Source organism: Cyprinus carpio, chromosome B2, assembly GCF_018340385.1.
Source record: "Cyprinus carpio isolate SPL01 chromosome B2, ASM1834038v1, whole genome shotgun sequence".
NCBI lineage: Eukaryota > Metazoa > Chordata > Actinopteri > Cypriniformes > Cyprinidae > Cyprinus > Cyprinus carpio.
Window position 1 is genome coordinate 3,947,383 of NC_056598.1, and position 25,885 is coordinate 3,973,267.

The 25,885-nt window shown below is 35.1% G+C and overlaps 1 protein-coding gene across 1 annotated transcript in view; it reads left to right on the plus strand.

The window, feature by feature from the left end:
- LOC109046603 (epidermal growth factor receptor-like) overlaps positions 1 to 25,885 on the plus strand; it is a 62,808-nt gene that overhangs the window by 14,133 nt on the left and 22,790 nt on the right. The gene's annotated exons all lie outside the window — the stretch shown is intronic.

Genomic DNA, 25,885 nt, shown 5'->3' on the forward strand with positions numbered 1-25,885 from the left:
TATTGTTTAATGTTAGCTTTTTACTAAGCTAACAATTTGAAAATTGCCTCTTACTATAGACCCTCATGTAGTGCACAGTACAGTTACTATACATTTAAACTACATCACATTTTCATTTAATGATGTAATTAAATAACATGCAATTAAGTGTCCAAAAATATTACATTCAATTCTCATTTAATTATATCTTTACAGTATTTTACTTCAGTAATAGGTATTTTTTTTTAAGTGTGCTAAAGTGTATTTCTTTTTCACAAGGTATAGATTAGAATGCATTCTAACAGTTTGATATGCTGGAAGACTAAAAATGTGATAATTTAATAAGCATAATTATTATATTGGATACAAATAGTCCACTGAAGCTATTTTTATCAATATTTAATTAAATGAATTTATTTATAATCAAATTCCAATAACGTATATGCCATCTTGGATCACATGTTGAATTATTGTGTTCTCCACAAAATATACTGTACTTGTCATACTTACAGTATATGCAGTAATATCATTTATTGTCAGTGACAGCTGGTGATTTGAGGTGATGTTAGACAGGTGACAAATAATACTAATGTACAGTGACGAAATATAGTAGCTTCCAGTATTGTTTACCTTTTGTAACAGTGTCTGTATTTCTAAGATGCCTTTGAAAATGGTGTCTTGATAGGCTGCTCACTAGGTTTTGGAATGGAGTAGATTAGTCACAAACCAGTGATGCTGCATACTGTCATACGGCTTTCAAAAGAGTTTCTAATTAAACAAATTATTCCAGTCCTGCTGCTCAGGGGTATTTCCAGTGTTAAGAAAGCTGTAGACATCAGAACAGCTCAGACAGATGTTACACGCCTCAGAGCAAAGCAATCCAGCTATATCATTTTTAGTGATAGGTGTAGAGACTCTTAGAAACACTGATAAAATCTCCTTAGAGATAAACTTGGAATGGGTCCAAGTGCAGATTAACTCCCTGACTGGTCCAGGGGAAATGTTTTATGTATTTAATTTCTCTCATCAGATCGATTCTGAAAAGGAATCCTTGAATATTTCATTTAAAGATCTTGTTTTAAGTTTTACTACAATTTTTATCCATTGGCAAATCTTATTATATGCTCATACCTCTGGGATTAAAGGATTCACAATATTTAACGGGTCAAGAGGTCATGTATGCGAGAAAGGCTGTTTTCGTAGTGGCTAGCCAAAGCTATGAGACGAATTTAAGGCAGCCGATGACCGTATTCCAAGCCCCCTTACAACGCCAGCAGAACACTGAGTTGTATTAGGATTTTTAATCCAGCATGATTTGAGAATGACACACAAGCTCAATGTCACAAGTTTACTTATTTATCCATATTTCTGCATTTGATTTTTAAATATTTAATCTTAATTTTCTGTTATAAATTTTCTTTGTTTTAAATTTTAGACAATTTTGTTGTCTTAGACTCAGCCTTACTCTATTGAGCTGTACACTGTAAAAAAAAATTCAGTAAAATTTAGGTAAAAAAAAAAGGCAGCTGTGGTTGCTGGGATTTTACCGTAAAAAATATGGTACCAACATTTTAGATTTTACGGTTAATAACATAAATTTACAGTTAAATACTGTAGTTTCATTTCCTGAAATAATGTTAATATACCAACCTACTGAAGTACTGAAATCTGTTTTGTACCTTTGTAATACACTGATAACCACCAAATGCAGGTGGTAATGATGAACCAAAGCCATTCCCACATTCACACAAACACTTAACACCATCATGGTAACACACATGGAACTGAAATAATGCAATAAACATGTTACATTAGGTGTAACATACAACCAAAATATACAAAACTATTCACTGTAAATTATACAGTCTTTTTCACTTCCAAAAACAGTATACTACCGTAAAATGACATGTAATGTCCAATACAGTTTTTCACTGTATATACAGTAGTAGTGAAATGTACCGTTAACCATTTAACAGGTTTTTACTGTCGAATTTTTACAGTCTTTTACCTTTAAATCTATGGTCATTTTTTACAGTGTACTATACACATTTTTTTTTTTTGTCAAATAAATTTTTATTCAATTATCAGAAAAACCTTACAATAATCACATGACCCAGGATTAATTTTCTTATATGCACAAAAAAACAAAAAACAAAACAAAATTGTAACACCCCATCCCAAGCCTGTTAATATACAATACAGTGACATTCAAAATAACTTTTAAGTTACAATACATTGAATTAAGGAATATAATTACTTTTGAGGTAACAGAAGAAAGGGTCACAAATATTGTTAAATTGTTTAATGTTGCCTTTTAAAAGATATCTGGTTCGTTCCAAGTGCAGAGTAGATATCAGTTCCTCAAGCCATAGTTTGATTGTGGGAGGATTAACCTTTTTCCAAAACAATAATAACAATTTCTTGGCTGTTATCAAACAGTATGTAAGGAATTTCTGTTGAGCACTGTTCAATGAACATATATAATTAGAATGCCCTAATATAATGAGCACAGGGTCTGGAGCCAAGTTCACATTAAGAATATCTGAAAGCACTTTAAATAGCTCACACCAGAATCCCTGTATTTTATGACAGAAAATAAAACTATGAGCCAAATCAGCATCCTCTCTTTTACATTTATCACAAATAGGAGAGATATTGGGAAAAAATCCTATGTAATTTCTCTTTTTAGAGAAGTGTAATCTATGTAGAACCTTAAATTGAATGAGGCATAGTCTAGTGTTGACCGATTGTTTATCAATATCCTCCAAGCCACTCTGCCAAACCTCCTCAGAGATTCCAACTCCAATCTCTCGCTCCCATTCCTCTCTGATCAACTTTGTAGAAGGGGAAGTAACTGCTAGTAACCTTCCATAAATTAAAGATAGCTGACATTTGTTTCCTCTGAACTGTATAAGACAATCATCAATGACTGAGGGCGGGACCTCGTCTAGGGAAACTTTATATGTACGTAGGTAATTCCTTATTTGTAAAAATCTGAAAAAATTATTTTTTGGGAGATTATATTTCTGTTGTAGTTGCATAAAGGAAGCTAAAGCCCCATCAAGATAAAGGTCCTTGATTGTGCATATACCCAATTCCTTCCATTGAGTAAAGGTTGTATCCAACCTTGAAGGGGGGAATGAGGGGTTATTTGCAATTGGAATTAAAAGAGAGAGAGATTTTATTTTAAGGTATTCTCTCATCTGTCTCCAAACGCGTAACTGACTCTTTATGACAATACTATTAACTGCTGCTTGGTCTAATATCACTGGGGAGAGTAGCACTGCTCCAAGATCATAAGGATTGCAGTAATCCCGCTCTATCTGGAGCCAATCTGAGGCAACAGCAGACTGTTCCAACCATAGTGCAAAAACTTGTAAATGAGTGGCCCAGTAATGAAGGCGAAAATCTGGAAGGGCCAAACCCCCCTCATGTTCGGGTTTACAAAGATGAACTTTGATTCTGTGACTCTTATAATTCGATAGAAAGGGAAGAATAATCGAATCTAGGCGTTTAAAAAAGGACTTTGGCAAAAGTATTGGAATATTACGAAATAAATATAATATTTGAGGAAGAAATATCATTTTTATTGCATTTATTCTGCCCATTAGGGAGATCGGGAGAGTCCTCCAGTAGTGTATACAGTTTTGTAACTTAGACAGCAAGGGGTTGAAATTAGATTTGAAGAGCAGAGAATATTTATAAGTAACCACAATTCCCAAGTATACAATTTTTTCCTTGGAAACTTTAAATGGGGAAGAATGTATTAAGGATAAATCCTTCAAACCAATGGGCATGAGTTCACTTTTTTCCAAGTTAACTTTAAAGCCAGAAAATTTCCCAAAGGTAGTGATGGTCTTGGTTATAACAGGAAGGCCCACCTGTGGTTGAGTAATATAAAGCAAAATATCATCTGCATACAGCGGTATTTTATTAATGGTATTTGAAGTACTGAAGCCATGTATGCAAGAGTTAGAACGAATGGTTTCTGCAAGGGGTTCTACACTTAACGCAAACAAAAGGGGTGAGAGGGGACAGCCCTGTCTGGTTCCTCTTTGAAGAGAGAAAGAATCTGAAATTGTTTTATTTGCTAAAACCCGTGCTGCTGGAATACTGTATAAAATTTTAATCCAGGTTATAAACTCATCTCCCATATCAAATTTCTCAAGGACAGCGAACAAGTAAGGCCACTCTACTCGGTCAAACGCCTTTTCGGCATCTAATGAGATCACAACCAAATTGTCTCGGACTGCCTTAGGGTGATAAATTATATTAAATAATCGTCTAATATTATGCATAGTGCTTCTTCCTGGAATGAATCCATTCTGATCTGTGTTAACCAGTTTATTAATTAATTTGCAGAGTCTATTAGCAAGAGTTTTAGATAATACTTTTTGATTAACATTGAGAAGGGAGATAGGTCTATATGCCTCGACTTCTTCAGGATTTTTACCTTTTTTAGGGATTACTGTGATAATAGCTTCAGAAAAAGTCGGTGGTAGTCCAGTTGTTAACGCTTGTTGAAAAGTTTTAAGCAAATATGGAGTAAGAGTGTCGGTGAATTTTTTATATAGTTCGACTGGCAGTCCGTCAGGACCGGGGGTTTTCCCGCTCTTCAAAGTATTTATTGTGTTCTTTAATTCCTCTAAAGAAATATCTTTATTAAGAGATGCCTTATCTTCTGGAGATAGCGTGGGGAGATTACATTTACGTAAAAATGTATCCATTACCTGAGGGTCCAAATCAGTGTTTGAAGAGTATAACTTTGAGTAAAAATCCTTGAAACATTGGTTTATATCTTTCGATGCAATAAAGTGCGTCCCTCCTTTGGTCTTTATTTTATGAATTGTCCTTTCACTATCTATTTTATGCAATTGTCTGGCTAGTAATTTATGGGGCCTCTCTCCAAATTCAAAGTATTTTTGTTTAATAAAATGAAAAGTTCTATTAATTTTAGTAGAGACTATATTATTATACTCGTACCTTAATTGTAAAATTTTCTTATAAGTGTCTAACGAGGGGTTTAGTGCATTTTCAATGTCTAGCTGATGAATTTGATTTGCTAAACCATTTAATTTTGTTTTGTATAATTTATTCCGGGATCCTTGGTATGATATAACACAACCTCTAATAAATGCTTTTAATGTTTCCCAGAGCAAACCTGATGATGTCTCTGGCTTATCGTTGCTATTGAAAAAAATTTCCAATTGTAAACTCATGAAATCAATGAACTTGGGGTCATCAATTAACTGAGGGTCCATCCTCCATAGAGGTCGGGTAAAGGATGTTTGATCAAAAACAACTTCAAATGAAACTGGGGCATGATCTGAAATCAGTATATCGTGAATTTTAGAGTTTAGGATATTGAAATAAGATTGTTGTCTACTAAAAAAAAATCAATACGGGTGTATACATTATGTACATGTGAGTGAAACGTATAATCTCTATCGGTAGGGTGCATAAGTCTCCATATATCTATCAAACTATAATTTTTAATAAAAGCATTCAAAAAATTTCTTGAATTAGACTGTGAAGGAATTTTGAGTGATGATCTATCGAGATAAGCGTTAAGGACACAATTAAAGTCCCCTCCTATAACCAGATTTGGTTTGGGACAATTTGGGGATAAGAGAAAATACCTTCCTAAAAAAGTCTGGTTCGTCATTATTTGGACCATAGACATTTATTAACGTAATCGGGAAACCATAAATCTCACCAGATAGAATAATGTAACGACCTTCCCTATCGGTTTTCAGAGCATTTTGTTTAAATGGAACTCCTTTTCTTAATAAAATAGCAACCCCCCTAGATTTAACCGAAAAATTAGATTGATAAATCTGTCCTATCCAGCTACCTTTTAATTTGTTTTTAGAGTCCACTTTGAGATGAGTTTCCTGCAGAAAAATTATATCTGATGAGAGAGATTTTAGATGTGATAATATTTTGCTTCTCTTAACCGGGTGATTTAATCCTTTAACATTCCATGAAATACATTTAAGACCTTTTCTGTTACTTTGAGTAGTTATTTTGCTTGATTAAAAATCAGATCAATCATCTTCACTGCTTGTTTAGAACCTTGGATTATTTTAAACAGGCTCCCATCCCAACGTTCCCCCAAAACATAAACATTAATCCCGCCATCTAACCGACTAACTAGAACACGCGGTGCGATACGGAATTACACAACAAGTAAAATATAACAACAAATTATATAATAAAATAAGGAAAAAATCTAGCAAATACCTTCAAAAAAATATCAAAACCTTAAACTTCCAAAAACTCGTATCAACACAGCTCCGTAATAAGGAGTACAAGGGGAGCATCTCAATATAAACATGACACCAAGAGTCATGTAAACAGTCATAAAGAGTCGATGCTGATTGAAGCTCACCAGCAGTCACATTATTCTGATCTTACTTTGACTCAGTCCAACGATATCCTTTACACTGGTTGTGAAATTCCGAAGTTGCTTTCGGCGAACTTGACCGCTTTGTCTGGATCGGTGAAATAGAATTCTTTGCCGTTGTGCGAGACCCTCAGTTTAGCGGGGTATTGCAGTCCGTATTTGACTCCGGGTTTATCCTTCAGCAATTCCCTCGCGCGTTTTAAAAAGTGCGCGTCGCTTTACCACAGCAGGCGGATAGTCCGGAAAGATATTGATTATTTCGCCTCTGAAGAGAATATGTTGTGTATTTTGCGTCTTTTGCGTTTTTTGTTTTATTTTTTGGACATTGTGCAAGCGCAAAATGAAGGCTCGGGGTGGTTCATCATTTCCAGAACGGGCGCGTAGAGCTCGGTGGGCTCGGTCTACGTGCGGGGGTTTCTCTAAGGATAGGGCCTCTGCGAGGAGTCGGGCAACGAAATCTCTAGGCTTTATTCCGGATTCGGCGCCCTCTTTAATGTTCAGTATACGGATATTTTGTCTTCTGCTGCGGCTTTCTAGGTCAGTGCATTTTTCTGTAAGTTGTTCCACTGTACGCTTTAGCTTTCCCAGATCTTGTTCCAACTTAGCCACTGTGTCAGAAGAAGTGGAAGCATAACTTTCCAGATTTACTAATTTCGTAGAGTGATCGTCCATCGTTACTTTAATCTCCGAGATTGCCGTGCTGGCCTCGTTTTTAAATGCCGAAAGTTCTCCTCTGATAGCGACAGCGAGTTGTTCGATCTTTGAGTCTATTATTTCTCCAATGTCTGATTTGATTGAAAGAAGTTCCGCACGAAGGGACGAGATCGCGTTGAGGATGACTGCACTACCCGCATCTGTAGCATCTTCTTCGGGCGCTTCTTCAACATTAGAGCCGGAGGTTGTCGCGGCCTGGTCTGTGGTTTTCCGAGATTTGCCCGGCATGTTTAGAAAACTGAACAAATTAAATCCTAAAGTCGTCTAGTAGCTTCTAGGATGTGAGACTATAATTTTATCAATGTTCACAATTGCTGAAGAGATGTTCTGACAATTTTATATTTAATTTTTTACGGAGCCGTCGTGAAGTGCGTGCTACTCACTCATAACGAAACCCGGAAGTCCTTTGGTTATTTACAAAATTGAGGCAAGATTATGTCTCATAAAATTTCTTTCCCCTAACTAGTCTTTCTAGACCATAAATTTTGCATATAACTTTCACACACAAATTAGGTTTAGTCATAAATTAAATTTCTTGTTACATGTGGATTTGCCATGTGTCCACCAGCTGTGTCTGAACGTAAAATAAATGATCGTGTTCTTTGATGTAAACCTGCAAGTTGCTTTATCATCTGGTTTTACACTTCCCTATTTGCTAACATCATGCACATCTGAAAGCAAGTCATCCAGTGTAGTCTTTTGGTCCATGTTGGTGCGTATCTGCGTCAGTGTTCTGGATAGAAAGAAGGGTCACGTGCACTGCTGGAACTTGATGTCTGAAATCTTGTAACTGCAGTGGAAACATGGAGCATTCTTCACCGGAAATATCACTGCATCTGCAGCCGGTTGAACATCTGTTCTGAAGTCTTCACTGATGTAATCCGGTTACGACACGTGAGCATTCTTTGCTTGTGCCGCTGAAAACCATCAATGTAAATAAACAAGAAAATGATTCAGTTGATTTCATGTTGCGAGTGACTTAGACATTCAGTTAGAGATGAATTAGGCTATATTTAGAGAAATAATAAACAGTTTGTTTTCTCTTTCAAGTGTGAATGATATTATGGAGACTTTTTAAAGTAACCAGAAGAGGAACGCTTTGAATTCAAGTAACATCAACTGTGGCATGCTATTGATTACAGCAGAAAATAATTTGAATTTATCACTCGGTTTGTAAAAACAAACAAGAAAATCATGTGTGCATTTATGCGTTTACAATGAAAGTTTATGGGGCAAGTCATTCTGAATGGATTATAGACCGATAATCGGTTTGACAAATATATATGTATGTATGCAATGTTTAAGTGAGATGTGCTATACAGAAAAGTTTTACCCACTTTTTTTTCATAAAATATTATAAATATTTACAAACAACATTTGGTCCCACTTTATTAGGTGGCTTTAACCACTGTATACTTACATTGAAATGAATGATTTCATACAGTGCACTTATTGTGTACATACTGCACATTTTTACATTGTACTTACAGTAGCCTGTAATTTAAAAACATACCTGCATGTAATTACATCTGTAATTAATTTCTGTAAATACATGTAAAATTACACTGTTGACCCACCCTTAAACCTACCCATCCCACCAAACCTGTCCCTAACCTTACCTCAATACCACCACCTCAATAGCAGCAAAAGTGTTTTGCAATACAATATGAACATTGCACTTATTTTGATGTAAGTACATAATAATTAAGGCCACCTAATATAAAGTGGGACCCAACATTTCAATGTATTGTTATTCATTTTATTGTATATTTTTATATCTAATAATTATTTAGTTATTACTATCAAAATAATGAATATTTGTCCAAAATTGTCCAAATTTAGTTTAATGCATTGATGTGAAATTTCTGAAATTTGAAAGTTTATTCCTTACGTATGTACCAAAATTGTATTATTGTAATTTTTATTGTATTATTATTTTTATTTATTTAAATACTACAGATGCCGAATATCTTGTATTGAGCCAAGAACATTCCTTTAACAACCACACTTATTCATTTAACAGATGCTTTTATCCAAAGTGGCTTACAAATGAGGAAAACAACAAGCGATTCATCGTAAAGTTTCAGACGTTGTTTAAAGTAGTACAAGCTAGGACAGGGAAGGATTAAGTTATAGTGAAATCATAGAGAAATATTTTCTTTTCTAGGCAGGATGCGGTTAAGTGCTGATGGAAGAGATTATTATTATTATTTTTTTATTATTATTATTTTTTTTTTTGCCGTTTCTGGAATATAGTCTGGGATTTGGTGTTCCAGATTGGGTAGGGTCAGGGAAGATAATTTCACCATGGAACAGTGAAAGAAAACATTCTGGAAAGTGATTTTGTGCCTTTGTCTGAAAGAGACAGATGAGGCATTGCTACACTTACGAATCAAAATATGAAACCTTACAGAGTAATCTCACATCATATTCATCATCAGACATCGTGCCTGGTCTTAGATTAGATTACACAGTGGAACGTTCTTCAAACCACAAAGTTTTTGGCAATATGATTGCTCTTCAGTCTCAGACTCTTAAGTATTGTCTTCATCTCCCAACACATCATCTCATGTTTCTTTGCTTCATTGGAAGGCCGGCTGGTTCAAAGCCACTTATAAAATTCTAGAATTTATCTCTTAACAAGTTTATTTCGAGCCAACTTCAATGCCCAGTTGAGTGATACGGGGCAGGCCTCTCGACCCTTTTGAGTCTAGAGTGAGGGGGTGGGTTTAAAACAACTCGCTTGAGGATGTGATTGTAGTTTTAAACAAATAGTGCCATTGTTTTGAGAGCTCTGCCTTGGCCCATGCCTTGTTTTCAATGGAAAAGATGACTGTTGCGAAGCCATTGGTGAACTTCAGATGAGTTTCAGTATTAAAAAAGAAAATATCAGCTACAATATGTGGAATGATTAAGTACTAGTCATTAGTATTTTGACAGGGTCTTGCTCATTTCTTAGATTTCCGTAGATTTATTATGTTTTTGGCACATAATCTGCATTTTAAACGTGACTCCTTAATGTGTCATCTAAACCCCTTTGGAATTTGAGTAAAACTCTGATTTGTCACAGTTCTAGCTATGGCTTGCCAAAAATACACCAAGACCCTTTTTGCTATTGCGCAACATAATTTTTACGGTTAGCGCGAGTAGTCCATCTTGTGCGTAAGCCTCTGGAAGGGAGTCATTCTTAATCTTAATGTGAAATGCAGAATGTTAAAATGAGTAAATGATGAGTAACGGTTGGGAACAGCACACAGGAAGCTCATCCCTGTGCTCCAGTGCACTCGCACTCTTTAAATCAGAGCTCCGTCCCCTCGGTCACTCTCATACCCATAATCAAAAACATAACCGCCTGTTCTGTATGCCTGAAATGATACAAAATCTAGGTTGTTAGGGCGGCAGATTAAACATATTCGTACAAATACATATTGATGTTCACAAATACGCTTGATAAGTGTGTTGTTTCATGTTTGAGTCCCAAAGAAACATCTGAAGTTGGTGGCTAGCTGTCACTTCTGAGATTCATTGTGTGCTGCTCTGTAGTTTGTGGAAAAAGAAACATTTGGGAATGTTCAGGGCAACAGGGGATTCCCAAAATTCAGCTGCCTCTTTCCAGCTGGAATGAAGTGTGAAATGTGTGGGTTATTCAGCAAAAGTGTAGTAGACTCTTGTATTGCATAGTAGTGGAAAATTGGAAAGTGACCACAGTTTTGCCCATGTTGCTCATTCACTTTCTCTCAGCTCTTGCCTCCTGTAGCTCCTGTATTTCCTGTAGTAGGTATAAAAGTGATGTGTGTGTGTGTGTGTGTGTGTGTGTGTGTAAGGTGCCAAATGTCTAAAGCTGGTGCAATGGTTTCTTCTAATCATTACATAATCTTGAAAAAAAAATGTATCACAGGTTCCACAAAAATCTTCAGCAGCACAGCTGTTTCCAACATTGATAAAAATAAGAAATGTTTCTTGAGCACAAAATCAGCATATCAGAAAGTTTTCTGAAGGATCGTGTGACACTGAAGACTGGCGTAATGGTGCTGAAAATTCAGCTTTGCAATCACAAGAATAAATTACATTTTCAAATATATTAAAATAGAAAATAGTTAAGTAAAATTGTAATGATATTTCACAATATTACTGTTTTTTGCTGTATTTTTAAACAAATAAATGCAGCTTCTTTCAAAAACATTTCAAATCTTGAAAAATATCATTATTTTAAACCCCAAACATTTTAAACAATCAAACACACATAAATACAATTTCACATTGCATTTGGAAAATGTTCAGTATGTGTTGTATTTTCAGTGTTTTTGCAAGGAAACATTGCAAAAAAAGAAGAAAAAAAAAACACCATGAACATCTACTTTGGTCAGTTTTTTTTTTTTCAGATCAAATTCTATCAGACCAGAGGAACAGTTTGATAAGAATCTTGCTAAAAAAGTTAGTTAAAATTAATTGTCAATCTGACAACTTATTTATAGTTAGCGTCTTGAATAATAACACATTTGGTTTATTGGCACATATATCTGAAGCTAACTCAACCCCTTGAGTACTGAAGACAATCACAATAATGCAAGAACTGCATACTGTATGAAGTGCTCAACTTATTTCTGTGTACTTGCATATGTTTCTGGTTTAGAGTTGGAACAATAAGCAAACGAGTGACTTAAGATTTAGCACATTCATTACTGAGCATTACCTCACCTTCCAAGAAATAAGGACAAAAAAATAGCTAGGGATTTGACTCAACCTAATAAAACCATTTTCTTCACTTACTTGACATGACACATTTTCTGGAAGTTCAGTTTGAAGTCAAAAACATGCTGACCTCCCTGGCTAGCTGCTTGCTGTATTAAAATATAACGTCCTCCTCAACTTTGCCTAGTCATCTGATATTATAGGGTTATGACAGGATGATGGCATAATTATGCCCCTGCGAACACTAATGTTGGGTTTCATATACCATTTGGAATGAACTACTGGCTGGATTAGGATAGAACTTTCTTTCAATTCATAACCGGCCATATATACAGCAACAAAAGAGGTCATAAGTCAGTCATTAATCTTAGCTTGACGCTAATGAGAACAGTGCATCTTTGTTACAATAAAAACACAGACACAGTGTTTACGTTCTGAGAAGAATATATCACAGAAAAAGACACAAATAAAATCTGTGGACAGAAAGAAGACAACTATTGAAATGAATCAGCTCTTGGCTCCCTCTGGTTCTTCCAAAATGATGAATAAAGCCCATGACTGTGTGGGCACCAGTGATCACATTAGCAACTCAATGGGTAACGGATCTGAGTATCATGAATGGGCATGTTTTGTTCACACGGTCAGCAGAAGATGAATGTTCACCAGCCTTTTAGCCTCCTAATGCAAGTAATAATGTTCAATAATGTTTCTAATGGGGTGTTTATATATTTGTCCATAGCGTGCAAACATTTTGCATCAGTGGTTTAAAATGTTATTGTAAAGAATAGAACAAAAGCCACCAAGTTAGGAAGTTGCGTGAAATCCTGCAGACGTGATCTCAACGCAACTTGATCTCAAGTCCACAAAGGAAAATGTGAAATGCTAGCATGCTAATGTATTGCTAATGTTACGACTAGGTGCTCAAAAGGTCCTTTTCTCCAGAATTCCAGCCCTGGGCCTCAGGATAAACAAAGTCAAAGATTTGCAAAGTGCAACTGGAGATGTACACCGAGTTGTTAGGGAGTGCTTTCCAAGAGAGATAAACATTTGCCTCAGTTTAGATCCTTATTTGTCTCTCTCAGGAGTTTTCGAAGAAAAAAAGTGTGATGCTTTGCGAGATGAATGACGTTCTCTCATCTGATTAAATTGATTACCCAAACACAACAATGTTTAAGAACACAGTGTCCTTCAGGTTCATAACTTTTAACTGCTGTGTAAGATATTTTTTCAATGCACAAACGTGGCATTTTCCTACTTAAAACATGGTGAAGCTTCAATGCTGGGGAAGTTACATTGAAACTTTAGCTGTCCAAGCTAAAAGCTACGTAGGATTACTAATTCCATTTAAGCTTATCTTTAAAAAATAAATATATAGTGTTTATGTCACAGTTTAGCTTTAAAATATCAAATATCAAACTATATTGAAGCTATTTCATTAGATAGTATTTCAATTAATAATTGAAATTGTTTTTGAATTAAAGAACAATTAGGGTGATTTAAACAGATTTATTTACATTAAACACTAACAAAACATAAGCTGTATAACTGAGTTGAAAACAGTAATGAATAGTATTTACTGTAACTAAATATTTCTGTGTATCTCTTTTGTGATATCTATTCATATAGGCCTCCATGAACAGTCTGAAAGAAGAGTGAATCGGACAACACAGTCTCATGACAATTCGTAACTGCTTTACGTTTTGTAAATTCTTTTGAATTCAAACTCTTTTGTACATTTTCGTACAACCTACTTGTGCCCAGAGGCAGACAGTGTTTTTCTTTAGACAGCTTTACTTCACAACATTACAAAGCATAATATTGTACTTTTTACTGCACTACATTTCATATTAAGTATCATTTAATACTTAATTACATTAGAAATCTATTACTTTCTTACTTTTACTCAAGTAAAAGTAGTTCAAAGATTTTCTTGAGTACAAGAAAGTACTATATTTTTAATGTTCTTAAGTATTAAACGTAAAACAAAAAACAACCATTATTTATGAAATGAAGTGCAGTAAAATGTATGATGTCATAAAATTAATTTTAATACAGACATTAATGGTGTAAAGTCAAGGTATAACGTCAAAAATATCAATCGTACATCTGTGCTGATTTTATGATGTATGATGCTTTGGAATGTAGCGCAGTAAAGTTTTCCAAAGAAAAACACTCTGATAAACTAAAGATACTTTTTAAATTTACTTGGGTAAAGTAAAAATCTTACACTACTGCCCACCTCTGCTTGTGCCCAGAACAGAACGTTAGGTTTAGGGGCTCAGGTTCATTATTTTTGTGTTTTGCAAATAATAAAATTTCAAATCATACAAAATTCCAATTTCATGAAATACTTTTCTTGTGAGATCGGGTTGCCAAAGTAAATACTAAAGAGAGAATGAGAAACAAGTTTAGCATAGGGCGTTACGTTTTTGTATGCACCGAAATGACATTTTTTATGAAACACTAAAACTGAAATGATAGCTTTTATTTAGCCGAAAACCAAAATAATGAAAATAAAGTTTAATTTAATAATCAGTTAATGAATCGATTTTATGTAATAATCCACACTCAAAACCAGATGGTATACAAACATTTAAATTGCACATTAGGCAATTTTAATACCAACATCCTAATGATGATGATTGGTGAAATATAAACATTTAAATAAAAACAGTCAAAGCGTGCCATCGGAGAAGCACTTATGAAACACCACTATTTCTGTCAATGATCATGTCACCCGAAACAGCCTTTCAGCATTTTCTCACACTGTGCACTACTTGTTGGAAAAAGCTATTTGTTGAATAAAAAAATGTATAGTACTTTTAAACTATTGAGCAAGTGTTATGTGTATTGTTAAGTTTGCTACTCCTCAGCACCGGAGCCTACATTCTCATGCGCAACAGAGGAGGAAGCTTTACAGAGGGTGTAATAAAGTCAACACAGTATCACTTTCTGCTAGTAAAGCCAATAATGCATTTAAAGTACATTCTGTGAAATAAATACATGGCTCTTCTGTGGGTGTTTTGCATCTGGCTTGGTTCAAACATGTGTCTTTCTCTCAAATCTGACCTTTCTAGCTCTCTCTGCCCTCCCCGGAGGCCACTATAGCATCTGGGTTTGGAGTAACGCAATGACTGACCCCATACAAGGAACTTCCTGAAATGTCAGAAGGACATTTTTTTCTTTTTCTCTGTTTTATTGCCATCCACTTTTTTTTTTTTTGGTAGTGGTGGTGTTTTTGTGTAGATGTGTGTCTCTGTTTGTTCCATCTTCTTCCTGTGTGTTCCTCAAGTCCCTGATCTGGAACACCCCCACATCTCCACAGTTTTGAGTCTGTATCCCACTCACTGCATTCATTGGAGCCAATCCCAGTTGGAATCCAGAATTGAGCTTCAAAGACCCAGAATATATTATTGTCATCCACACCCTGAGAATCCTTCATTGTGTTGCGATGGTATCTTTGTTTACATTGCGCCATATGTAGCGGAATACACCTCATCTGCTGAACCTCAAACAATTCTGTCCTAGCAGGAGAGGGAAGTGTGGGCTTAATGCACAGGAAGAGCTGAGGAAAAGCTTTATTTTCCTCATTAAAACAGATAGTGGTCCTGAGGGGTTGAAACTGCTCTTTAAACCTAAAGCCTTGAGCTCTAGATTCAAGATGGATGATTCAGAGACATCAAAATTACTTTACAAAAACATCTGCCTTTATCCTTGTGAGAAAAAACATATGTTCTCTTTCTCACTATCAATCTTCCAGAAAAAGCTTTCAGCCAAAGTGGGGATCAACTTGATTCTATAGTAACTCATTAGGAACTCTAGGGAGAAATGGGAGAAATAATCACCTAAATTAATGTTATCTAAATTAATGGGGTTTGCAATGTTACATTTTAATTTAATATAATTGTTTATCTAAAAAAATATTTTTATGAGTATTTTAATATATTTATATATTTTATATTTTAAAATATTTAATTTATATATTTTATATTTTAAAAATGAATGCATTTTATTATAAAATATATTACCCTGAAGTTTTACACCTTTGTGTGATTAATTGCAATATGTTTTATTAATTAACTGGAAAATTAGAAATCTATTGATAACTCTAATTATAATACCTATGTAAGTACAGTTGGATGCTGCAGAAGAAACAAAGTTCTTTGATTTTTTTTTTATTTATTTTTTTATAGGTTCCTAGTTCCAAGGATAAATAATGACTAATTTAATTGCATAGGAAATCGTTAGCATTGCTGTTTCCTTATAACTTTGGATTTATTTTCATATTAACTCAATTACATTACTTAAATAGATAATTTAATTCCAGGTAATGATAATGTATTTTATGAGGGAAAAATGACCTTTTCCCCTTTGTCTATTTTATGTTGTTTTGGAAATGGTTTTAGTAGAAATTATTTCTATCTATTTAGTCTAAAGGTGCATTCAGTAGTTTAAAATGTTTTACATTAAGAAATTAATTATGTGTTTGTAAAGAGTCTGAGCCTTTATTATGAGACTGTACTCAATCATTGCATATTACCGCACATTGTATTTCACAATGCAGAAATGTCGTGACCTGCGATATTTCGCTAAACTTTAGAAATAATTGTGGTGAAGCTAAGAGCAAAAATTCAAATGGGTACACTTAATGTCAAATTGTTTTTTTTTTTTTTTTTTTTTTTTTTTTATATAATTGTCATCAACCCTCTATGGACATCTTGGCAATTGAATCTCCATTGGCTAGTAATTTTTTTTTTGTTTACTCGCCAGACTGATATATATATATATATATATATATATGTATGTATATATATATATATATATTATTTTTTTTTTTTTTTTTTTTTTATTTATATATATATATATATATATATATATATATATATATATATATATATATATATAGATATATATATATATATATGTTTGTAAAATGGATATTTGTTAAATATCTGAAAGTACACTCTTAACATCAGTCAGTCAACCATTATAATATGATAATCAAGTTTTATGTAATGATAGAACTTTAGTAATTAGAATTAAAACTTGATAACCATGTTTGAATGGATATTAGCCATTTTAACTGAACATTTTAACTGGACTGGTGGTGGTGCTTTTTTGGTCATTCAGTGTTTCTGTAAAAAAAAAAATTTGAGAAAACTAACAAAAATACTGATAAGATAATAATTATATGAATTCTACTAATAAGAACTATAAAACGCACTAAGGATTACTAAGGATTAATGAGCTGCTTTATTCATGAATATTAATCAGGTTTTGTGCATCGCTCGAACTGATTTGCTGAAATCTAAACAGGGATGATAATAGATGAGCGCCAGCAAACAAGACTGCTGTTTGCACATTAGTTCCGCCCACTACCGGAAAACCTGGCAGTTCTTAAAAGCTGAAGAATTCCAAAGGAAGGCCGTTATTTTGACAGGAAAATACAACAAAGAATATTGTTTACATGTAGTTTGTCAATTTTCTCTTTCTCTCTCTCTCTCTCTCTCTCTCTCTCTCTCTCTCTTTCCGCATGAATGTGAAACAAACTGTCAGCGAGTCATGCATCTTCACACTAGAGTTTACGGTACGTCAAATACAGGTGCGTTATACATCAGATGAACAGAAAGATAGCACAGATCGCTTTACGGAGAGTGAAACTCTGAAGCGCTCAGTCAAAGTGTTCGGCGAGTGAACATATATCTGTGCTAAACTTATACTTAGGCTCCAACTCACACACTGGTGAGTAAAATCTGAGAATTTATTAGCCATTGTCTAATATTAGACATCATTTGGTCGCCCAGAGTGAAGATTTAGTCACATATGTGAGTGATTTACTCACAATGTAGATGATTGGTCTTTTTTTTTTCTTATCTCTTTTAATTTGCTAAGAAATCTAATGCACTGCTGGTCAGTAACCAATCATTTGTATTCTATAATTTTTTTTATATATATATTTACCAATTTTATGATTGGTTCTATAGCACAGACACTTTTTTTCTATTTTTATGACAGAATAAGCCATAAAATATATTGTATAGTTCCTATACTGTCAATAAATGTCAATTTACACTATTATACATTTGCTTTATTTATTTGTTACCTGGAGATGACTCGGAAAAACACACATAAACCAGACATTCTCACAGTTGTTTGTTTATGTTTTATGTTTCTGGTTTTTATTTAGCTCAGCTAAAGCAATAGCTGGATGGCTTTGTCCATATTAGGGATTTCCTGGTACATCATAAGTTATTACTTCTATGAGTTTGGTTTGGACTTTCTGCGTGAGAACGCCCTCCGGCTTTGAGTATGAATGAAAAATACACTGCATGAGAGTGTTGAGCACTCCATAAAGTTAACATTGTTTAATTTTGGAAAAAAAAACAAAACAAAAAAACAACAACAACAAACAAAAAAAATATGTCAGGTCATGCGTAGACCATTTTGTGTCTTTGAATATAAATCTAGATTTATTCACCCTGGTCCTTGAAAGCCTCTACATGAACACGCTTACCCGGAAAAGGTGTGGGGGATGAATTTCCATTTTATTAAAAGAGGGGGAGGGGGGCATATTCTACGCCCGTGTTAAGAGTGAAGTAGGATAGAATCTTTAACAGGAACTAACTGGTCATGGTAACCACCCAAACCTTTTTTCAAGCCTTTTCAAAATAATTTTGTATTAACATGCTAAAGAAACCAAATACGCTCACACCCTTTTGAGGAAAGAGCATTTAAAATGCATGACCAGACAGTAAATAATTTTTTCTTTTGTATTTTGCAACAAGTTTTACATGACTCAGGTTCTTGGTGTTAAACCTGTAGTGTGAGTGCATGGGAACACACATTATGAGTTCAGCACACCTACAGCCAGCGGCAATAAGAAACACTCACACTGTTACATCATATCTGGACAAGAACAGTATACTTACTGAAGTTGAGCCAGCCTAGGTACAGCCACACCTTACCTTTACTGTCATGACAGTGGGCCAGAAGGATTGCTAGAAGGAAGCAAGCCAACTCAAGCTTTAACGATGAAACAATTGACGTTAGGTACCTCTGGCCATGGTTTCTTCATCACATTGTATCTGGATGAATGGAAAACATTCTACTGTCTCAGGACGTCATATGTTTTGTGCAACATCCTGTGAAATCAACCTGTCATCTGCTTCAGAAAGCCTTCATTCTGCCTGTGACCAACTCAGGAAATGAGTTACTCCATATCGGCCGTCCTAGATAACACTTACCAATAATACTACTTACAAGACAATAACTACTTACAAGATAAGGCTCTTTTTATGAATTTATCTTGTCCAGTGCGTAGGCGGTAGGCTGATGGCTTTACTCTGGGCTATGAAACACACTCTTATTGCAGTAAGAGTAAAGGAGACCTCAGGTTTTCCTATTAAGCTGTTCCTCATAACAGAACCACTGTTCTTCAAAACTACTTAGTACTTTTTCCCAGTTGCTTTAACTGTTGGGCACAAATGAGAATAAACATCAAAACTCCCTCTGGAAAACATTTGCACAGTATATAAGGCATAAAATGAAGTTTACTTATGATGTTTTATTTAAATCCTGAAAGTGAAAGTGACGTGACATACAGCCCATACTCAGAATTTGTGCTCTGCATTTAACCCATCCCAAGTGCACACACACCCGGAGCCCGGGGAGCAGTTGGGGGTTCAGTGCCTTGCTCAAGGGCACCTCAGTCGTGGTACGGCCCGAGACTCGAACCCACAACCTTATGGTTAGGAGTCAGTCTCTAACCATTAGGCCACAACTTCCCCTGACACTCCTGTGACAGGAGTTTTCAAATATAAGCCCTTCTGAGGAAACCCTTCCTAAAATAAAATGGCAACTATATATTTTCATGAATAAAGACCCATTTGTAATGATGGTGGAATTTAGTACATTTAAAATATAATATTGAATAACTCACTAAAGTACAAATCAATTTTTTGTTTGTTTGTTTTCTACTTTTTGCAATAAATATCTTTCTTGTACAGTTAACTTTGGCAGACCTAAAAGTACATAATAATACAAAAATGCCAATTTCCACAGATTACCTAGAATCCTCTTGAGGCCCAGTGGAGGGACCTCAACCGCAGTTTGTAAACTACTGCTTTGAGATATACCATGAGTTCAGCATTCACTTTGCAAATACTGTATACTGTAGATCTTTCTAAACAAGTTTGAAGTTTGTATTTGCAACATGTTTTTACTTAATGGATGCTTGGTCAGGACTCCTTGGAGTCACTTTTTACCACTCCAGGTACCCCTTTAGCGTAGTTTTAAGAGTACACCATAACTTCTTGTATGATTCAGATGCATTAAATTCGTTGCATGCAATTGAAAAAAGTAATAATTATATATATACTGTATCTATATCTATATATCTATATATATATTAGTGCTGTCAAACGATTAATCATGATTAATAGCATCCAAAATAAAAGTTTTTGTTTACATAATATATGTGTGTACACTGTATATATTTATTATGTATATATAAATACAAACACATGCATGTATATATTTAAGTAAAATATGTTATGTATTAAATATATTTATATGTAAATTATAAAACATAAAAATATAAATATATAAATGTATATACATGTATTTTAAAAATATATACTGTATGTGTGTGTATTTATATATACATAATAAATATACACAGCACACATAAATATAATGTGTAAACAAAAACTTTAATTTAGGATGCCATAAATCGGATTTATCGTTTGACAGCACTAATATATATATATATATAAGGGGTGTGCAGCGAAGCCAGTATTTGTATCTGTATCAATCACAAAATTATTCGTATCTGTATCTGTATTCGGATAAAACAGGTAAAATTCGGAAGTAGGTGGAGCTTGAACCAGAACTTCGTACAGTATTTGATAAGACCGTTATGTTTATGGTTTTACAGCCTATCTTTTTTCATAGTTATTACTGAAGAAATATGCAGTGTTTAACTAAAATTATTATTTTTATTTTTTTATGATTATAACATTTAGCCTATTTAAACATCTTCTGACAGTCTGAGCCAATTTCATTGTATAGACGGTGCTTCAAGATGTAGTTCGGTTGTGCTTTGAGCAACGTGAGGTCGAGTCCCAGCTTGGGGACCTTTCGTGATCCAATAAATAGATATTTAAGTATCTAAATTAAAACAGTAAGGGTTTCTATGCAATTTAGAAATATAGAAATTGATTTAAGTAATTTCCAGGAAATGGATGAAAAAAGGCAACTGCAACACTGCTATTTTATTTGTGCTTATTTCATTCATAAACTCATTTAGTTACGTCGCACACTTGTTACACTTGCAAACATGAAGGCCTGGTAGAAAATCTATCTGTACAATGCATTGTATGATTTGCACTATTAATTCATAAATTTTACGTTCATTCACTTCACACACTCATTGAGTGAATTTAGAGGCTTGTGTAAAATATTGTGTTGATCCCCTGGCTTACCTGTGAATCTAGTAAACACCAGACTGTGCTGCAGTCTCAGCCAAATATTCGGGCAGAATTATTCGTTATCCGTTATTCATTTTTGAAGCCATTATCCGTGCCTTTCCGAACAAGGTATTCGGCTTCGGGCACACCCGTAATATATATATATATATATATATATATATATATATATATATATATATATATATATATATATATATATCACTTAGACCTACTAACTTAGACCTACTAATATATTATGTATATATATATATATATATATATATACAGTATATATGTATATATATATATATATATATATATAGATTGTATTAGAGTGTTAGATCGAATTTATGATTCTCCCTGTGGCTATGGAGGTAGCCTCTTGATTCGCCACCCTAGCCCTTAGGGATCTCCCCTTCATAGAGTTCGCCCCCGGGATTTATGTGGGCTCGCTGCTACTACAGCGTTAGATGACGCCACCGTTAACTAGCTGTTCTGGATCGGGGCAAATTACTACCACCCCATTGACCTCCCAGACACCACTGTCCGTCCGGCCCCGATCCAGAACCAGCCCACCATCAAATCCACCGGCAGTTCTGTTATCAAGCCCGCCGGCCATTCCTTAGTCAAGGCCACCAGCCACGGCATTCTCAAGCCCGATGGTGGTTCCATTGTAAGGCCCGCCAGTGGGGTTTACTCTCAAGCCCTCAGCTGACAGCCACAGTCTCCTTCACCTCTGCTCTAAAGAGGAGAATGCGGAGGAAGAGATTGTGGGCTCCAGCCCCTGAGTCCACTCCAGTGTTGGCTCCAGCCCCTGAGTCTGCTCCAGTGTTGGCTCCAGCCCCTGAGTCTGCTCCAGTGTCGGCTCCAGCCCCTGAGTCCGCTCCAGTGTCAACTCCGCCATGGCTTGCTAGTATGCCTGCTCCGCAATGGGTCCCGGAATGGGTACCGCTCTGGAGGCCTGCTGTCCCATGTAAGCCTGTCCTGAGGGGCCTCCAGAGCGAGAGAGAACCTTCTGGGAGGGGGGAGTAATGTCAGTTCTGTGTCTTGTGTTTGCTCTCCATGTTCTCCCCATTACCCAGTTTCTCCCGTGTTTTGATTGTTAATTGATTTCAGGTGTGTGACCACAAACTGACCTCAAACAGTTATATTCCAAGTCTTTTGATGCTATTGATTCTCTTTATGTGAAGAATAGACAAAAATTTGTAATTTTTAACTGCCAAAACTATTCCTACTCCATTAATGCAGTCATATCGCATTCAAAGGTTAAATCTAAACATTTGTGTGATGCAATTGGTCGCGAAAATAGCCAATGGTATTTCACAATCAAACTTGAAGTAAGGCTTCCTCAGGCAGCAGTTTTTGAATGTCTTTGTAATTTGAACATGGCTGGAGGTGGTGATCGCTTTTGGGTTTGTTCCTCACATAAAATTAATTGTTTGCCCTCAGAACACTTGGTATGTTTCACCTTTTTAAATTAAATGTTATATATATATATATATATATATATATATATATATATATATATATAGATATATAGATATATATATCTATATATATATATATATATATATATATATATATATATATATTATAATGACATATTATACCCCAATATATAATTTAATGATGCTACATTTCTCATATTCTTTGCATCTTTGTATTGACACCAGAGGTTTCTCAATAAAAGTAATGGTGTACCTTGCATGTTGAAAAATGATGCTTAAAGGATACACAATGCCAAGGAGTCCTGTCTAAGCATCCATATGTGACAAGTTGGGAGTGAGAACATGTTGGTAATTGCGATTGTTGGTACTGTATATCACACACAAGATAAGCTTTGTTGTCTAAAAAAAATATCTTTCTATTTGTTTTTTCAATTCAGTAAACCAAATGCACCAAAATGTAAGAAGCCAACATATGATCACGTTTGTCCTGTAAGTAAATAAATAAACAATAGTTTCAGTTTTGAAATGTGTCATACTTGGAGATAACTTTTGCACAATCAATAAATTTGTTGTCTAAAAATAGTCAAGGTTGTTGATATTTTTTTTTTTTATTACTCAAAGAAATAATACACCCAGCAATATGACAAATGACAAGAGGTTGAGTAAATTACACAATTTTCAAATTTGGGTAAACTCTCACTTTAATGCCTTTTTAAGCACCTTTTTGAGACTTCTGTCGCTCACTTGTTTACAAGCATAAGCTTTTCCTTCAAGACCAGACACGTTAAAGAATGCGACCCAACAACCTCATGGCTGCGAGTATCGTCCCTGCTCCATGTCAACACCTCACTGAAGTCACAATACTATGAGTTTTACTGAGGAGACTTGGAGGAGTGAATTCTGCAATTGTGTTGTACAGTTCATCCATTCAGTGTTTATAGAGAGAGACGCCTGTGTGACTATAAAGCTCCATTCTTCAAGATCTGGTTTCCTTGTCCCAAGCTGACTCCGCTAAACCATCAACATACATTTTGAAAGTGGGACTAGTTTATCCTAAAACTAGAAACAACTTTGACCTGAGACTGGTTGAGCTGTTTGGCCTCACTGATATCTAAGCCTATTAACGATCTGAATTGCCATCCACACAACAATGCTTTCTAGTGGTTCTCAACTGGTTCAGGACCCAGAGTTGACTTTGTGGTGATCAACACAGCACCAAAAACCGTACAGGCCCAACAGCATGCTAAATTTTTCACTTTGGTTTCTAAGCGTCTGATGGCACCCAGTAATTCACCATACAAAAAACACTGTGGTCAGCACAAACTATATTTATACAAGCAAATGACACCATATTTTATGTGGTTTGAGTTGCATTAAACCTTGATGTAGCTTAGTGAGACTGTCAAATTGCAAAGGCTGAGAATGACTTAAATAAATATATGTACTGTGTGTTTCAGAGTGAAGCATGGCACTGTGCTCTTTTACACATGAGCAGCTCATAAAATGTATGTGAAATAAAATAAAAAATAAAAACAGCTTGTTGCTAAAGCTACACTTATGTACTTAACTAAAACTAGAACTGAGAGAAAACGAAACTATACCAAGAAGCCCACCATGACCCATGAATACATAATTGTTAATTCATTGTTTTGTCTTTGTGTTGAGGTTATATTGTCTGTCATATGTGTCTCATCCATGCAGCACCCTCCCGCTCTCTCTCGTGAAGCCAACACGGAAGTGACTTAAACTGTAATTCGTCAACTGGCTGCTAGAGGCTGACTGCAAAAGGAAGTCAATCCCATAGACTCCCCATGTTAAAATGCCCAACTGTACAGCAGAAAAAAACATGTTTACAGCCTGGTTCAAGAATGATTTTTGCCTGTATAGCTAATTTTGCCCTTCATGGCAACTGTGATGGGGGTGAATTTTTTTTAGAACTCATCTGTTTAAAATATATTAATTTAATTAAGATAATTAAGGGCGTGGCCACTTGAGTGACAGGTGGATTGCCACTGCTGTCACCACCCGTCGAGCTAGGAGGGCGTGGTTTCAGCAACCAGCTCCCGCCTCTATGCCCATTTTCGATTATCCGGGAGTGACGCCTCCGCCCACTTTGAGCTTCAAAAACACTCTTCGGAAACCTACGGGTACTATGTTCATGTTTTCATACAGTCTATGGTCTCATCTAACATTTTGAAATGCTAATTTCCTTCAAATCAGTGCTAACCCTTTGCATCTGATCAAGTGAAGTCACTTTTGAAATGACTGGATCTATCTTCTGTTACACAATAACTTAATTATTACATACGTGATAATGTAATTATTCACAATTTCACAGACTGATGTATCTATTAGTGGAAACTGCTAAGATGTTTTGTCTCATTGGGGATATCTTGTGGTGCAAAATAGGAGTTGTTGATGACTAATTTTGTGACTAATCATTAAGACCTCACAGTTTTAGTGGCCTAATTCTATTTTTGCCTTTTAGTCAGAATCTTAACAGTCTCTGCAGCAATATAGAACAGACTGAATAAATGTAGTAATAGTTTTTTCCCAAATGAGTGTGTGAGAAAGAGTAAGTGCTCGGACCATTCAGAGGAGCTCTCTGCCATGAGCACTGTTTATCTTGGCCCACCACAGAGTCTTTCCGTTGCCGCTCTGAGCACTTAAAACAAAGCCCACCTACACTGAATTCTGACTGGTTCATTAGCTGCAAAAGACACCTACATGCATCAGATTGGCTCTGACTCCAGCGGCCTCATTTGATTTATTGCAATCATTTTAGCCTTTTATTTGTGTGTAATAAAGATTTTCAAATTGCTTGGCCAGAGCCTAGACCTCTGGTTTGACGTGACAATTGCAGTCTACAGACACTCTCCATGTAATTTGTGTAATTGGAACAAATTTGCATTGCAAAATGGGCTAAAATTTCCACAAATGTGAAATGCACAATAAGGCTCAAGACTGTAATTGTTGCCAAACTGTGTACAAAGCTTTGATTCATTGATTTGAATATGAATGCACAATACAGTTTTATTATTTTTTAATTGATTATTTTAAATAAAGTCTCTTAGTGCATTTATTTGATCAAAATATAATAAATAATATTATGAAATAATAATACAGTTTCAAATAACTGATTTCTATTGTAGTATATTTTAAAATGTAATTTATTCCTG